At 31.9% G+C, this 19724-nt stretch overlaps 1 long non-coding RNA gene across 1 annotated transcript; it reads left to right on the top strand.

The window, feature by feature from the left end:
- The first annotated feature begins 10124 nt into the window (after window positions 1-10124).
- Window positions 10125-17416, top strand: LOC127710828 (uncharacterized). The gene is made up of 3 exons (XR_007986349.1): window positions 10125-10325; window positions 11270-11420; window positions 17260-17416. It is a non-coding gene; the product is annotated as an uncharacterized LOC127710828 (long non-coding RNA).
- The last annotated feature ends 2308 nt before the right edge of the window (window positions 17417-19724 follow it).

Genomic DNA, 19724 nt, shown 5'->3' with positions numbered 1-19724 from the left:
GGAAATTTGGTGGTTCCATTTTCAACTAAAAAAGCCATATTGCTAACACAACACTGTTCTTGAAATCAACCAACATTTCATCAAAATAACTACACTGTCATGAATAAAAGGAAATAAAAAAAAAAATACCCAACTCATGAGAAAACAAATCCAATAGACAAAAGGAATGGTGAAAAGAAGGAAAGTACATGCATAACTATGACAAATGGCAATATCAAGTCAAAACCCGGAACAGTGGAAACAACCACAAAGGTCGTGATTTGGTACAGACATTTCAGATGGAGACGTATTTTTAATAAACTTGATCCAAAAGCCTATCTCTCAATATGTGATTTACTATGCCGCCTGATTGAGCGTGGACTTTTGAAACATCTGTCAATTGGCACGTTTTTACAAATCATTGAAAGCATTGTATTGTGACGATATGTCAATCGAGCTCGTAGTATCAATGGTTGATTGTTCACACATGAAGCATTGATCGTAATTGAATGGGGCAGTAAACACGTGCAGATCTATTGACAGGTGTTTCGAAAGTCCACACGCCATCCGGCGGCATAGTACAAATCCGTTCGATCAAATTCCCCTTTTCCCTTGCTGTTTAATTTCGTTACCACAATATATTCCCACCCCGTTAGCAATGACATATGATACGGTAAACTTAAATTGGAAGTGTATTATTTTCGTTTCATGAGTTTAATGTAGTTAAGTATGTATTTTTATTTATTTTTTTAGTTTAATAACTCTTCTAAAACAACTTATTGAGATCGAGAAAGAAAGACTTGCTATTGAAAGGGAAAAGCTGAGGATAGAGCGCCAACGTCACGTCTCTTACCAAACACCAGTCCAGAGCATTAGCCAGACACAGAACCAGATACCATCTGAATTCGAACTTTTTAGTTCTGCATTTATGCACAACCTGTAGCTACATTTTGCAGGTCATTTAAATAAATATCAGTTTCATATTTACCTCAAATCTTTCTCATATTACCATATAAAAAAGAAGAAGTGGTGTGATTGCCAATGAGACAACTCTTCACAAGAGACCAAATGACACAGAAATTAACAACTATAGGTCACCGTACGGCCTTCAACAATAAACAAAGCCCATACCGTATAGTCAGCTATAAAAGGCCCCCTTTTTTGCTCTTTTTAAGCTGTCCGTCATTATCTTGAATGCCATTTATATCCCTCGCAACTCCATCCGCTACATCATCGTCTTGTTTATTAGCATTGGACTAGAAAAACTGTATCAAAGACATTTTTTGCCGTTCCTAGCTGTTATTGACATTTAAGAGTCCAACCATCGGTAAATGGATTTTGTCGAAACTTTTCAACCAAGGAACACTTGTCATGTTGGTCATTTGTAGGTAACCGCTTTTTCATATGTATATATATGTTTTAAAAATAGTTGACACCCTATCACATAGACCCTAGGTTTTATTTTAGCCATGGCGGCTAAATTGGTGTCATGCTGGCCATATAGTTCACAAAATATAATCTATAGACAACCTTAGGATCATTTATAACGAGTTTTGTGAAAATCTGTTCAAAAATTGTTTCAGGGAAACAATGTTAACAAACGATGGATGCAAATTAGGTGCAATGAGCATCCTATATAAAAAAAAAGAAGATGTGGTGTGATTGCCAATGAGACAACTCTTCACAAGAGACCAAATGACACAGAATTTAACAACTATAGGTCACTGTACGGCCTTCAACAATGAGCAAAGCCCATACCGCATAGTCAGCTATAATTGGCCCCGAAATGACAAATGTAAAAAATTCAAACGAGAAAACTTACGGCCTAATTAATGTATAAAAAAATGAAGGAAAAACAAACATGTAACACAGCAACAAACGACAACCACTGAATTACAGGCTCCTTTTCTATGAGATATGCGATTCCCAAACGGTTTTTAGCATGAACCTGCGTGCAAAACTGTTTACCATGGGAGAGGCAGTTTAAATGTTTGAATAAGATGTCCTTTACATTATGTTTCATGCTTAATACATTTCCTTTACAGACTCGTTCAAATCGTTCTCTAATTAATCTCGCCCTCACAGTCATTCCTGCATTTTCATCCTTGTCATTTACATTAACATCATCTCCCTTATCATTTCGTCCCATCGGTGGTATATCATCTTCAGGAATTGGTACACCATCTTCTTCACAGATGTTATGCAATTCACCAGTTGCAATAATGGCTTTGAAAGCGTTCTTCAGTTCAATTGTAATTGCTCCTCCTGATAATAATAATATTTGATAATATAAATACAGAATTCAGGCAAAATGTGTAATAACATTCACAACTTTTTCTTTCTGACTATCTAAAGAGAGAATATACCAAAGTACCAAAACGGCTCGGTAACACGTATTACTAAATCGACATAAAGACAAACAATAAACAAGACAGCAAAATACACAGGTGCTTATGGTGTAGAACCACTAATTAGGGCCCGGTAAAAAGAACATATTTGAGACAAAATATTTCCTACGCATATAAAGCTGTAACTTTGTTAATTTGTAGAATATTTGGTAATTTATTTGTATCAAATAAAGCTTAAAGTCATAATTATGAAACGAGTTGTTGAAAAAAAGTTGAACATGTTTTTTTTAACTAAATAGTTAGTTTATAGTATAAAACATTTATTCATATACTTGTTTTACTGAAAACTCTTGTAAAACTTCATGAAATGTACTGCTTCTGAATTATTTGCTTCCAGCATGTAATTGTTCCGAAATTCACTGAATGCTTTTCCGTATGCATGATATACCTCGTAAACAATGTGAAAGCCGTTACAGCGCAAGTTAAAATAAAGTAAAAGAAAAAGTAAACAAACGAAGCTCCCTCATTGGAAAGAAATATTTTTTGATCGATGATGAAAGAAATCTTTTTATACACAAATTCGTTTTAAACTGATACAAGGTTAATTAACATACAAAAAGGTAAAAATATTTAAAAAAAATGGATTAAACAATACAGCTCAATTGTCACACTTATAAAATACGTACTTTCAGTGCACGCTTTTGTCGATTGTTTATCAATATAAACATCGCAAGTTCGTCTCGGAGGTTAATTAACAAATATGGTTTCCATATAAAATCAACGAACGCATTATTTTGTTTGTGAATTACACATTACAGATTCAATATAAAAAGTTAAAATATGTACAAAGGTCTTAGTTTAGTTTAGGATCTAAACAACACAATTAAAAAGGGCATTCACTGACAGATATGTATGTTCTCACCGAACTTGTGCAGCATTAACCATCGACATTTCCATCGTCCAAACGTATCCTATACACGCTGGCTTGCTCGCCGTCTGACTGGTGATTTCTAACAGGGGTAAGCAAATACGGCTTAAGAGGATACGCCTGATCTTCTAGCAAGTAACCGCAGTCTGCATGGTTTTCCAAATACGCTTTAACTCCACTTTCATTCCAAATAAAAGCACCATAAGATGACCCTGGCCAACGAATAACAAGGTTAAGGAATTTCTTCTGACTATCAATTATGCCTTGAATGTTAAGGGCATGGTTTCCTTTACGACACACATACATGTCTTCTCTGGTCGAGGGTGCTTTTGCTTGCACAAGTGAGCCATCCACACAACCTAGAACATTTGGAAATGTAAATTCATTCATGAAGCCTTCTTTAACTGCTTGCTGAAATCTAGGAGTTGTCGGAAATCTAATATATTGTCCGGCATGACGACATAAAGCAGAAGACACTCTCTGGACAATCCTTGACATTGATGGCTGGCTAATCCCAATTATATCTCCTACTACTGTCTGAAAAGATCCTGTGGCATAATATCTGATAGCTGCAAATGTTTGTTGTTCTGGTGTCAAGGCATGTGATCTCTGTGTTTCATGAATAAAGGCAACAGTAGTATACCGCTATTCGAAATTCATAAATCGATTGAGAAAAAAACAAATCCGGGTTACAAACTAAAACTGAGGGAAACACATCAAATATAAGATGAGAACAACTTCATAACAGAAACACAACATTAAAATGCAACACACACAAAAACGAACTATAATATAACAATGGCCATTTTCCTGACTTGGTACAGGACATTTTAAGAAAAAATGGTTGGTTAAACCTGGTTTTGAGGCTAGTTAAACCTCCCGCTTTTATGGCAATGTTAAATATAACATTAAAATGACAAGATTACATGACAGGACTACAATACAAATAAATGGGAGAACAAACAGGACAGAGACACACACAAATAATAGCTATTAAAAGGTACCAGGCTTATAATTTAATACGCCAGACGCGCGTTTCGTCTACATAAGTCCCATCAGTGACGCTCAGATCAAAAAAGTTCGAAAGCCAAAACAAGTACAAAGTTGAAGAGCATTGAGGACCAAAAGTTTCAAAAAGTTGTGCCAAATACGGTTAAGGTTATTTGCCTGGGATAAGAAAATCCTTAGTATTTAGGATAATTTATACTTTTGCAAACAGTTAATTTATAAAAATGACTATATAATAGATATACATGTTAACACCGAAGTGTTGACTAACTACAGAATAAAAACGAATACGTAAAACAACCTAAATCAGCACATTAAAAAGGAACAGCCGAACAACGTATTATATGAAATTATCATCTCGAACCATATTTATCACCCTCATTAGTGTTTGTCTAGACATCCTATACCGATACAGCAATTCATGGTCATCATAGGCATCTAAGGGATTCAACCTATCTCTAAAAATCCTGTTGCGTCGGAAATTGTTTTGAGCATTGGACAGGAATAACTGCACCAAAGCCATTTTTGACGACGTTTCCTAGCTGAGTGACGTCAAATGATCATGACGTCACGCTGACAGTTGTGACGCGGTGCTTGCTTCAGCTCTGCTACATTTTAAATGGTGACTATAAGTATACCAAAATCGGTTTTTGGTTGAAAGAGAAAACTCGAAAAATATATTAAAAAGATATACAAAATTATCATGATTATATACAACCTTTTGAGGTCAAGGTACAGTAACCGAATTCCTTAAACTTTTGAATACAAATCGGGTTTTTTTAATTATAACTAGAAATCGAAAAAATAATGCATTTAGCTCTATTATTTTCTGAAATATTACTGTCTGAATTCTTTTAGCATAGGTGAAGATTTGTATACAAAGCACACAAAATCAACGTAAAACGTTAAATTTTAAAAAAACGATATGTTGTTAATGTATACATTTCCGTTTTAATTATGTAAAAAAAATGTTAGGTTCATAAACTTCGTTTTTTGTGTATTAATTGATTTGTTACCTAGTTGGTATTGACAAACCTCTAAACTCGACGTTTTACGGCCTACAACGCGATGATGTTACGCTTATTTCAACGTTTTTTGGTATTTTTTCTCCAGGTCCACCTCTTTGTCTTATGTGTACCGAAAAAAGCAAAGTAGATGGCCCATGATTATTTTGCATATCTAAAACAGAAATTTATACACCAACAACATATTGTTTTTTAAGAAAAGTCTATGCATTGTGATAGAAAGTTTGATGACTAAAAGACAAATTTCGTCCATAAGTAACAATTTTATCAGCTAACACGCACAATAAATTGTTCTGTTGTTCAAAAATTGTTATGATACAGTCATTTACCGTCTGAAATGTGTAAGGTTTGTGACTATCATAACAATTTTTTACATGTATGTTTTTGAAATTATTTATGCGTTAGTATTACAATCTACGGATATTTTGGAATCGTTGAAAAGAGGTCATTACCTGGAAAGTATAATTCATTGAAGAAAATCTGATAGACATGAGATATATAGACAATATATATATTTCCCATTTGAGGCAAAAACGTCGGTTTGTGACCTTGACGGTTTTTGATCGTACCATAACAATTCGAATGTACGCTGTATGCAAGGCAATATTAGGTGTACGGGGATACAATTTTACACATTAGATAAGTTTGCCTTTTTTGCATGTGGTATCCCACGTTGATGACGTCACGGAAATAACCGACACTTGAATTTAAGAATACAAGATTTGGTAGAATGCTTTGCATGGTACCATTCAAATGTAAAATTAGTATTGAACCTATTACTCCATTTATAATTTCTATTTGTAGACAGTATATTGGTATCGTCTTTCATTTAAATTGTTAAATAGAAAGGGAGAGGCATACAGACAACCCTATTAATTATAAACCTTAAACGAATAAGAAACATGAGAAAAGGATTTACTATGAAAACTATTTTGAAGAAAAAATTGACGAACTAAATTAAAAGCCATTAATGAATTACGGAAATAAATTTTAAATCATGTCTTCTCAATCCGGTTTAAACGGATGCATTTATCCCACTGAGTGCATGTTTATGCTTAATCGTGACATTATCTATCATTAAACTTTTTGATAATGTAACAACATTTCAAAACATAACGATGACAAAATGCCAAAACTGAGTGGACTGATCCTGTTAATGTCTTTAATTTGTTTCCCACTGAAGTCAGTGTTGCCCTGGGCTGTTTTCTGCTCTTTGGTCGGGTTGTTGTCTCTTTGACACAATCACCGTTTCCATTCCTAATTTTATTTCAACGCAAGTATATCTTTGAAATAAGTCATTATCGAAATCGAAAAAAAGTTTTTTTCATTTTGAGCATTCTTAGCAGAAGCAGCATCAACTTAGCATAACTATGCTAACCTTGACTGCCTTTCTTAAGAATGAATTAATAAAAACAAAGTACGAACAATTCCCAAAAATATACCGACGTACAATGATGCAAAACAATTAAAAACAAATATATGTAATTGCAATGTTAAACAAAAAAAATGTCCATCATAGTTCTTTACCAAAGATTTAAATTTGTGTCCTTTTTGGTTGTTGTTTTATTTACCGATGCATTTCTTTTAAAACATGTATACATTCAATATAGATGTTATTTTAGTTTAATAGCTGTCATCTCATTGGCGTTATCCTGACACTCCCCGTTTTTATATTTGAGGCGCTACACACGTCATTAGTATTTTTTATGGTTGCATACTTGTATGTTCGTCCTGCACCAGGTACAGTAGACGCTAGTGTAAACCGGTGACTAGCGGTAAACGCTGTTGCTCCAATGGATGCGGTCGTGTTTGTAAACGAGAAATTCGTAAATGTTAGAATAACAATGGTATATATTGTAGGGCTTTGTAATATTACGATACAAATTGTAACAAAGATAAAAATAATGGATTATCTAGATGAATGTATTTTCAGCTTTACCTTGATGAAATAAAACAGTTGCAACTAATTTCTGTCAAATTTGACGCACTATTTAGGAAGGGTGGTCAAATGTGTCGATTGCTTGTGAAGTAATGTAAAAATTCCTAAATTCCGTTATTAGTTGCTAAGTCAAATTAATTACAATAGTTATATATGATCATGATTAGGGAAAATAATATAAATTTTACTGTTAAAACAATCAAGAAAGAAAAACGACGTTTAAATCAAATCATTACAGTATCTCATTCATGCAGATCGGGTGTCTTTTTCTAAGCATTTTACCTAGTATCATTCAACGAATCTTAACTAATTATATCGTTGTATATTTCCTAAATAAGGCAAAAAATAAAGTTTCCCTATATATATAACCCAAGTAAAATAAATGTGATTTCGTTAAATTTAATGTATTTTTACGGAAAAACGAGGTCCGTGACCTCACAGGTTTTATATTGGAATTTGAAAGTACACTGACCCAGAAGTTGTTTACGAGAGTTTAAGAAAAATATATCTTCTAACTTTTAGACACTTCAGCTACCTTAATAGATATATATTTTTAAAAAATGTTCATGACGTGCAGAGTACTCAGCATGCTCATGACAAATACACTGAGCTAAAAATGCTAATTTGCTCAGTGTGAAATAATTGGACTTGAAAACTTGTTGGTTTATTCATTAGTTTATTTCTAATTTAATTTTTCTATCTATATAATGATCACAACAAAATCCATAACTGCACTTATTTAAAAAAAGAAAGAGGTTTTTGATTTACTAAGACTTCAGGTAAGACGACAATGGAATTATTCATTAATATGGGTCCATATCCAAGGTTTATGGTTAATGAACTTGATTCATTCATAACTCATCTGTTCGTTTTCTTGTTTGAGATGTTTTACATTTTGTCACGTCGGGGCATTTTATAGCTTACCAAACCAAACTGTATAGGTTTTGACCTATAGTTGTCTACCTCATCCTCATTTGGACTCAAATGGACAGTTGTCTCATTGTAAATCATACCACATTTTCTGATTTCTATTTTCTGTGAATTCCTCGATAAAAACAGAGGTAAAACCACCAGTATATTGTGTGGGCAACGTTTTACTTTGATGGAATGGCGTGCTCTGTAGCGTAATGTATTATGCGCTAGGAAATGTGTATGTGCTATACCAAGCTGTACAAAAATGTTAAGGATAAGAAGTTTTATGTATCTAATGTTTGCCTTACCGTTAATCGTACTGCTTATGATCTTCTTGTATTAATGTACCGGTGTTTACAACTAACTATTTATCGAATGCATACGAAAACAGTGTATCCCATATAAGAGATTAGCAAACATTTGGATGTATGGGATGAATAGATACCTAGCGGTGTCTAGCCAGAATGAGGAAGTAAGATCTGATGCCTCCGGTTTAACAAAGTTAGATTTACAAATACGGTTAACTATATGATGTATCAAACCATGGTCCACATGGTTATTAAGATCAGAATATTTTGAGAAATCAAGTAACATTGTTTAAAACTACAAAATGAAATATCCACAATTTGTTTTATCAGTCCTCTAAAATTGTTTTCGATAAAAAATAAATGTATGCACAATTGCATGAGAATAAGAGTAAACCATATAAAACATTCGAGCCATCGACCTTATCAAAACGCAGTATAATGATGATATACACAAGCTATAGTAAAATCTTCTCTGCTATTTATAACTTGTTTATACATAATTATTAAGAGAACAACATTACAGCTTAAGTTGACCAAAAGTATCACGTTTGTCTTTATCTTCATACCTCTTTTAAATATTTAATTTATAAATTTCCATTTTGTTCTAAAAATTTAAATACATTGTAAAAGCAATACAAAATTCTGTGACAAGAAGTTATTATGCATAGTTATATAATGCATTTACTATTCTTAGTATCGACTTCGAATACAAACCATTTAATTTCAGAGAGATATATGTATGATTTACTTCACAACAGCAAAAACCGTTTACTATCAAATTATTAAAGGAGTCCCGATTAAATAATTTATGAACTTGGAAGATTGGCAAGTTATTTGAGTACCAAATCAATTGTTACTGATATATGTATTCCCACACGGACTCATATATTACCAGAAGTAGTATTGACACAGTTGCAATTAAGCAGATATCGATTACCATCGACCGAAAGAGGTTTCTTAGAGAACCTTCAAGAGGTACATGTAACCGCGATGCAAAACTTTGGACAGCAAAAAGTGAAAACCGTTAACGAACAGAACTCAACCCTTTTTTCTACAGTAAACTATACTGTTCATTAATACACTTAATGCATGTATGAATAAACACGACGTAGCAGTACTTCAATTTCTGCAAAATTACTCTCTTTTTAGAATTCTGATTCTGAAAAAAATTATCTAAGAGGCACATTTCTACCGTAGATAGATCTTGAATTAACTTGTATGCACTACTACTATTATTTGTACTATTCATTATAATATCTTGCCAAGTGATCTAACTTGAACCTTGATGAACCTCTTAGTTATATATAAATATATATATGTTTGTATTGTATCTGTATTTTGCAGTGAAATTGTCTGGCAGCTATGGACGGTATTTGCTAGATTCTTTTAGGTTGGTTATTTGTTGATATTTCATAATTATGGTACCGTTTACCTGGTGTTTGTAAAGTTCTTCTTTAATACCATTTATGTTTTTGTAAAAATTAAAAGTATGGGATAACATGTGCAATTAATAATTTTTCTATTTTTAATATACAAAGAGTAGAAAACTAAGCAGCTAGACGATAAGTCATGACACTTAGTAATGTTTACAAAATAATTAAATAGGAAAAATAACCATGAAAATACAAAGACTATAAATTTTAATGTTTACAACATCACGAAATTATATAACTTGAAAACCTGATTTCAGTATCTGGATTACCTTACATTGTTTCTTTGCTGAGGTGATTTATTAAGCTTAACTATTCTATACCTATAAAATACAAACTGTCAGGTTCATCGCCACATTGTCACTTTATACATTTACGATGTGGAAACAGAGTGGACTTTTACTGTGCTGCATTTGTCTTTTATTTTTTGGCAGTGGTCAAACTCAAGGTACGTATATTGTCACCTTTCTGTTGCGCAGTTTTTGTCTATTGGTGTTGGTGCTATATGGTTTTCTATGTTGTATTTTGTATACTGTTGTGTCTTTTGTTTTGTTTTTCTTTCCAAACTATGGCATTGTAAGTTTGTTTTCGACTTATCAGTGTGAATTTTCCTATGGTATACTTCGCCTCTTTTTTTCAAATCTTACAAATTGAAGATTGAAGGTAAATTCATATTACATTCGAATATTAATTTTGAAATTTAAAAAAAAAACCTTTTTAAGAAACCATATAACTCAAGGATGTCTTTTTTTCTTATCGAAACATATCCCTTTTCTCCTTTTATTCATATAGACAACAAACACATATGATTGATGTTAATTATATATTAAGCAAACATGATAATTTGGTTAATGTTATTTTATCTAACTAACTGAATCCCCCCGTTTCCTTGTAACTTATAAGATAAAAATGCAGAAACTATGTTATTTTTTAACGAATGATAGATTGATGTTTCCTTAACGTTCTCTCGTCACACGGCATCGTATTAAATGTACCCATTCTGATGGATGTGACTGCGAAATTATACATCTTGCACTGCCAAAAGATATCCGACCCCTCTGTAGCAAATATTTCCCTGCTGGATTGGATGACCATATAACTATATCCCACTCGAACGGTTTGTGTAATTTCTATTTTCATATTTATACAGTAGGTCAAAGACTTCAAACTAACCTCTATATTATCTTCAATGGTGCAAAACTATACAAAAACCGTCATAATAATTCAAATTTATAAGGATGTAGATATTTACGTATTGACTGTGTTTTTGGTGCTGTTTAAACTGATTGCAGTAAATTTTTGTGTATACTAATGGCTAAAAACACTGGAAGAACTTTTAAAGCGTTGATAAGTGATGATTTCCAAATTATATCTTAATATATTTTTCTGTAGAGCAATGTAATCCTGTGTGTCCATCCGTGCCTCCCGATACAGCTGGTGGAAGCGCTGAGATGTGTCAACCTGAAGGTGAACAAGGTGGATGTGGTGTTGGACAACTGTGTTGTTCTAATGGTTGCGGCCACGTGTGTAAACAAATATGCTAGTAAGTACTATAAAAAAACTTTGAAGACGAGATAAATTAATTATAAATGCAATAGATAGGTTCTCCGTTAGGGGGTTAACTGGGATGATTTGTTGGAAATTTGGTTTGCAATTGGTCAATCAGGGTAATTTGCATAAAGACATAAATTAAGCCTTGCAACAGGCCACCTATAAACCATCAAAGAAATGTTTCAATGGTTTTTAACGTGCAGAGAGGATGACACTCTCTCAAAAAACATGTACAAGAAACACTTGAGTTAAGGTCGTATGCGAATTTAAACAACGCAGATAACCAAAACAGACGCAAAACTTTGGCAATGATTTAACTGCCGGGCAGAAAAAACCAAAGAATTGGCCAGTTTTTCTATATCACAGTCAACCCTGTTGGTGATCGGCAAGTTGATAAACACAAAATACACTTTCTGTGTGAATTTCATTTTGGTCAAGAGTTATCTCATATACTATATTAATCATATAGTCAGATTGCCGAGGCTTTTGTCAAGGAAACACTTTTACTCAATTAACTGTCTGTTCATGGCGAGCAAGTATTCTAAACTAAAAAGCTATGATTAATTGATGAACATAGATTCTTATATTAATATTGCAAAAAAAGAAAATTTAATTGAATTTATTTAAAGGCCAAATTGCCTCCAAATTTTTTTAACATATATTCCTTGGATTTCAAAACGCAAAATATCAAAGGAAAGTTGCAATACTGTGGAATAAAAAATATGAAACCTTTTGTTTTTAAATCGAATCATTTGTTTGATATACTGTGTGTAATATTTTCATTAGTTTTAATTTTCCTTATTCTCAAATAAAGATTAAAAAAATTCAATCATAGTATAATTATTTTACAAAAATTTGCCAATGGGTACTCCTTAAGCTTTAAACAATATCTTGGTTGTTGTCAGCTTAACGTTCAGTGATAAATATTTCTTACATCTTCAAGACGAGAACAATTTGAAAAATATATCAGATAAGTACAACGAAGGTACTGTAATAGGTCGTCCACGAAGATTGGGACGGAAGTTTTGATTACAACTTAATAAAAGGGAATGTGGTAGTTAAACAGTCGTTACAACTATTCCCTAAGCCCTTTGGTGTATACTGAATGATACTTAAGTTTTGGAAACATGACTTATAAATCAGAAGTATATGGTTCAAAGTTTACATACCAAAGACTAATATTATATATTATTCAGGGTTTCAGACAGGGTATATAGTTTGTATAATGTGATATACCATTCTTAGAGTTTATAATGCCTGAGCCGAAATCGATGAATATAAATCGTAAGCCGGGAATGTCACATTAAATACCCTGTATAAAACCTGAATCACACACATATAACGGATTAGCCCTGCCTTAATGTATTTTTCCAGTACCAGGTATGGGTTGAACATTCACCAAGCAGTATAATTATTCAGGACTTGTTAATTTTTTCTTAATATTTTGTTTAATTCATGTATATGCACTTTTTCATTTTGACGAATATTTTTTTTCTTTAAGAATATTTTTGCAAACAAGTTTTTCGATTTAATGTGTATTGTTTGTATATTAGTTACTTTGTATGTATTATGACTTTTTTCTAAAACAAAAATATTAAAAATGAAAAAAAAACCAACTTGATATTTTCTGCGTACGTTAAAAATTTGTATTTGAGTGAAAATAATTTTAATCGTCTGTGCTATAATTTATATTTAAACTTTAAGTCTTTAATCAAGTATTTGATGTGTAAATCGAGTGATTTTAAATTAAAAACGTATTATTGACGGATAGTCGTCAGTTTTATCTCTCTGTGAGCCTCAGACATTGTTTAAGCTTTATGCTACGTCAAATGATAACGTTCGTTTTTACTTTATTGAGGTTCCAAATAGGGGTAAAAACGTCGTATATACCCCTGCAGTTTCCAATCATAAAACTCGACAAATTTGTAATTCGTAATACAAACGGATATTACATTGTACCATCCAAATATATATTTTAGAATAAAAAAAAGATACCTTTTTATACCATTTAATAAATAAAACACATAACTCATGGACATTTTTGTTTCTTATCGTTATCTAACGATTTTATTCATATAGACAGCAAACAAAAAATAAGTGATGCTTAATATGAATTAACCAAAAAAATATACTTTTGCTTTTTGGTTGTTATCTTCTTAACTGAATCCCCTCGCATTAACTCATCAGGAAAAAAAATACACAACCTATATAATTTTTTTGTGTGAATGATTGATCGCTGTTTCCTAAACGTTCAGTGGATAATTTTATAAATATTAAGAACGAAAGTATATTTACAATAAATACAATAGAAAGGTTCTGCATAGTCTATTGTCCTGAATGAAGTGTTGGAAGTATTGGCAATTCTATCACATTTTCTCAGTTTAAAGACTCATTTTTCTACATTGAAATGGAAAGTATCTAATTGGGAAGCTGAAATCATCCTCTTTTGTCGTAAAGCATTGTTATCAACTGACCCTCATTGTCATTTTCTAGATGCAACTTAAGATATGAAGCAGACTTAACGCTATATGTTGTATCATTTATTTCAAGTCCATTGGTATATTAAAACTATAAATGCAATTCATAAGTTTATGACCAAAGGTCTGTGCATATGGCTATACTTTTCATCATGTTTCGTGTGTTAATGTTGATAGTTCTGTTGATGTAATTTGTGGCACGTTTTTCACGTCTGTTAGGCAAGTACAGACACAATAATCTCGTTCACTCTTCTCACTACCCTTAACTTTCCTGGTTTAATTAGACCTAATGCACAAATTTATATTACTAAGGCAAAAATTCTTGAAGGCCGTACTTTGACCTATAATTGTTAACTTTTTACACATTGTGACTTGGATTGAGAGTTGTCTCATTGGCACTCATACCACATCTTCTTATTTCTATTTACACACATATCATGACCCAAAGACAAGTCGCTTTAGTTATGTATAATACTAAATAAATGAATTTGCCGTTTTAAAGGAACTCACTTAAATTACAAACTGTTGTCCCATTTGTTTTGGTTTTTCTCGTGCATGTATCAACTTTCCTTGCGTAAAGCATTGTTATCAACTGACCCTCATTGTCATTTTCTAGATGCAACTTAAGATTGTTTTTTTTTGAAATGCGCTTTACAATGTCCATTAGTCTAAATAGAAGAATAAATTATATATGGGATTAAGTTTCTGTTCTCTTAAAAAATAGTTTTAATAGTTTTCTGTCAAAAACAAGTAATAAAATATACAATAATATTGATTGAATGTTACTCTTACAGTATTTGCAACCTTTGGTGATTCTGTTTGACGTGAATATTTCCGATCGGTGAATGATCGGTGATGCGAACTTGACTAGTCCTTCAATGATTGGTGATCGATACAATGTAGCTTATTTAATTTATCTGACGGATTCTATCTGAGAGTAATCATGATAACCGTCAGCAATCGATCAGTCAATTAATTATATGACTGGATCGGACGGATAGATATATAATGAGCATTCTTATGTGAAACGAACTCTGCAATATTTATTGCGAACGACTGTTTATGACGTCTTCATTGGGTGTTGGATGTGTACTGATTGATATTCTTGTTTTCAATACATGATTTTTTTAATACAAATATAGTTGTTATTGGCTTTGAACTAGTTTTTAGTAACTGCGAGTATTCTTAGATCTATACTTTGTATTTTTTGTGATTTTGTTAGGGTTTTTTGTGTTTTGTATCGGTCTGATGATTTTAGCCCAAATCAACTAATTTGTATAGTTTGTTCTTATGTTGCGCTATCACACTGATGTCTCATGTTGGGTAGGGTTTGGCAAGCAAATATGTTTGTCCCTGCCGCGTAATGTGGGTTCCTGTCCCAAGTGGGGAGCCTGTGATTCAGCGGTTGTCATCTGTTGCTGTATATCATATTTGTGTTTCGTTTATTGTTATGTACATGGATCGGGCCCTATGTTTTCTCGTTTGAATTGTTTTTTCGTTTGTCTTTACGTGGCGTGTCGTAGGTTACTCATATTATACTTTGTGGTATAGGTTTTGCTCATTGTTGAAGTTCGTGCGCTGATCCGTGTTTGTTGGCTTCTTTGTCGTTTTATATTTTTGGGAGAGTTATCTCATTGGCTGTTATACCTCATCTTCTGATATTTATATCAAACATATGTGTTGATTAAGAGTGAAATTACTGATTTTAATGATAATCATAAACTGTTTTTTGATAGTTGTCTTCTCTGTGCATTAGGATGGGTTGGTTTTCATAAAATTGGTTAATTTAAGAGAACAGATACCAAAAATGTACTAGTTTATCACATTAGAAATAACTATATTTTTTAAATTTAAATTAATGCACCCTCTTTAACATTGTATATTAAAGCCTCTAGATGAGAAAGCTTTCATGAAAAGTGATTAATATAAGAGTAACGATACCTTAACTTACTTTGTGTTGATTAAGATTGCAATAATTTCTACATCTTAATTGAAATCATGAACCGTCGTTATATATTTGTACTTTTTTGTACATCAGGATAGGTTGTTTTTATAGAATGTGATGAATATCACAGAAACGTTATAAACATGTTTATCTCATTCAAAATGACCTTATATCTTCACTTTATTAAAATTATTTGCAATCAGTCATCAGGCGTTTTGTAAATCTTTTATTTCTAGTCATTTTTAATGAAAATTAGACAATTTATGCTTTTTAAACCATATGTTCTATAGTTAGGCATGTTAGTTGCTTGTCAAAAATTTATATTATCCTTACGATAAATCATTTAAAGTTTTAATCAAAAATTGATCCAGAGTTTTCAGAAAAGTGAGGCCAATAAGGCAAGTTGACCTTAACATTTAAGGGTCGGTTTGAAATTGTTTCGTTGACGTATGTATTGCGTCTCCTGTTTTTTGTTTGTTTGAAGTGTTTAGTTTGGGCTCAAATTGAGTTTCAGGTATATTCACGTCCTCAACGATAAAAGCAAAGTATGTCATACTTTCATTAGTTAACAAACATTAACATTAATTACAATAAAAAAGGTCAATATTATCTATAAAGTTGTAGTCTAAATATAATTCGCAGAAGACTTCAGAGTTCTCAACGTAGTGATACCTATTGTTTGTTAGTGTATCTCAGTTTGTGCAAAAGTATATACACCCTCTTAAATCAGATCTCTTTTATAGAAGAATAGAAAGAAAAGCGAGAAAAAAAAGATATTTATCAAACCTCATTGCTGTAAAAAATGAATAAAACACGTTATAAGTTTCAAATTTCCGACGCGCTTTTCTAGATTTACCTTCATAAGGAACGTTAAAAGCCGAATATTTAAAGACCAAGGATGTATACGAACCTTATCAGTTGAAAAGCTATATGACCAAAAAGGACCTAGAAATATAAGCAAGGTCTAGAAACTGAAAGTGAAAGCTGATTGTAAAAATCATGAAGTTATAAGCTAAAGTTACAGTACATTTTGTAACTTATAAAGCATTGAAGCATTTTTCTGGACATTTGTATATCCAGTTTATTGAATTATTGTTTTTAACTAAACTACAAGTGTAATCAAAATCACTGCTCTAGACTAATTTACCTCCTGAAATAAATTTTGAAAAGACCATTTTGATATTTCAACATTTGAATCAATTGGTTTGGCAAACAAAATTTCTGCATTTCTTCAATATTCTTTATGAATTTGGTCGTAAATTTTCTTCAAAACCACAAAGGAAATTACAATTCTACAGAATTTACTATTTTGTTTAGCAACCTTAGAGTTGAGAAGAAAATCCTTTATTTTAGTAATATATTAAGATTTATTTTGTAGAGAATAAATATTTGATTTGTTTGGTTTTCAGATGAACCAGATGCTGTATTTGATGTTGTTATTGCTAACAAGGAAGAGAGAAAATCTTTAAATTTGAAAGTAGATCGTAAAAAAGCCTCACATCCATTTCATGCATTTCGCATTTCAGCGCTTTTTGTTAAAATGAAATAAAATACAATTGAAAAGTAGACTAATTTTTCTTTTCTCAAATAGTTACCGATTTATTTTTTGTCAGTTTAAGAACAATATAAACGAATAAACGGGTTGAATAAAAAAAATAAACAACTTTTAAACGCTTACGTTAACATATGAGAATTTCAACTCACTTAACTATTCTTGGTTTTTGTGGCATTGTCGGTTTCGATTTCGGGTTGGGCTTAAGATGAATTTGTCGATATATCATGTTCCTGCAATATATATTGCCATATGTGACTTTCGAACCGTAGAATAAATAAATAAAATAGTTGTAACCGAACTCAACACTGACCACTTAAGATCCGTCATCAACACAAAGAGGAGAACAAATATAATAGGATTGCTACAGGAATTAAAGTATACAGACAGCTAAGGTTTTAACTTCAAACACCGAGTTTTTAACTCATATTTCATCTGTTCAAATGTTTCCATAGAAATCTTACTGGAATATGAAATTGAAATAGTCTGAATATTATCCCTACAAAATTTCCAGCAATGCGACATTAAAAACTTACTAAACGCCACATTTTGCCATTCAACATTCAACATGTTCAAGACAACTTTGTCGGAATAACTTATTAACATGTTTGTACTTACATAAGCAACACAACAGGTTCCACAAGTGGAGCAGGATCTGATTACCCTTCCGGAGCACATGAGATCACCCTCGGTTTTTATGGGGTCCGTGTTACTCAGTCATTGGTTTTCAATTTTGTGTTTTATATACTGTTGTTTGTCTTGGTCGTTTTTCGTTGCTTTTGCCATGGTTTTGTCAGTTCGTTTTCGACTTGTTTTTTTTATGAGTTTGATTATTCCTTTGGTATCTTTTGCCAATTCTACATGGTTTTTTTAATTTTAAATTCGCAAAGTAGTTCTTTACTTTTTAGAATATAAATACCGTTATTTTGATATTATCTTTTGATTAGTAGCAATATACCAACCTCACCCGCGTATGGAGTATACAATACTTAACTTATATGATTTTCAGGAGCATGCAGCTGCTACTCAGACTGTATAAACCGTCATCGGTGTCGGAGTAAAGATTGATGAGCCAGGGTTTTGTCAAGGAACATCTCGTTGATTATTTTTATAAAGTTCATTCGAAAGTACCAAGACCTAAATTAAAATTATGTATTATAATTTGAGTTTATAAGGAACTTTGTCAGCTCATTCAATTGAGTAGCTATATTTTTTTTCACACGGTTATTGACGTCACAATGCACATTCCATTCTAATCTAATTTTGCTACGTCATTTCTTCACACGAGCAGCAGGAGTTATCAGAATTCAACAAATCAAGCTCCTCATCAAGACAAATATGGAAGAGATATTGTTGTTCACTATGGAATGAAAATTTGCAACAATTCTAATCAACTAAAATGTTGTGTTAAGCTTACTGCCGGTACGATCATGTGTGTAAAATCTGCAAGGAAAATCATGGAAAATTTGAATATTCTACAAAAAAAGCTTTCCTGGAACTCAACAACAGAAAGAAAACAAATCAATCTCTAATAGACAGCACAATACAAAATCAAAATGACTAGAATTTAGTGATACAAAAGACGTTCCTTCAACACTAATAAATATTAACTAGAAATGGAACTTGTAAATCACCAAGATATGCATTTTGTGAACTGTTTATCTAAAAGTCTTCGTTATGGATATGATATGCTAGTTTCAGAAGTGATTTACCTTCTTTTGAATGTAAAAATTCTTCAACTACCAGAAACAATCGTGAAATATTCATACATTTATTACAAGAGGAGGTTGATAATGGTTTCTTAAGGGCCTATTATCTCAACACCCCTTTAAAAGTTATAGAGTAAGTCCTTTGGGTATTGCAACACACAAGTATTAAATAAAAGGCTTCTCATAATTAAGATATGCACTACAGAACTAATCATTTGATAGATGCAGACCTATGTTCCTAGACATACATTTTTTAAGAGGTCATAGATATTTTGCCAAAATCTAGTCAAAAATGACAAATATAGAAAATAGAGTGCATAATCTTCTTCTTGGTTACAAACATCCGATTTATCTGTCTAAGTTATTTTCCACTGCAATAAAAGTTTTTTTCGTTTGAACAATATATTATAATAATTTCCATCTTAAATTTAATTAGATATTCAGAAATAAATTGGTACAATGAATTCATATTTAGAGTTTCTTATATTTCTAGGATTCTAAGCCATCTGTTTATCCCTATTGATGTCTCTAGTTTTATATTTACTAAAGAGTAATATATGACTTTTGATATTTTACACAGAATGTTTTTTTTCTATTGTATTTTTGATAATTT

Source organism: Mytilus californianus, unplaced genomic scaffold (genome assembly GCF_021869535.1).
Source record: "Mytilus californianus isolate M0D057914Y unplaced genomic scaffold, xbMytCali1.0.p SCAF_8, whole genome shotgun sequence".
In the NCBI taxonomy this organism is placed as follows: Eukaryota; Metazoa; Mollusca; class Bivalvia; order Mytilida; family Mytilidae; genus Mytilus; species Mytilus californianus.
Note: the sequence above shows the minus strand (reverse complement) of the source record. Positions and strands in the feature narration are given on the sequence as shown.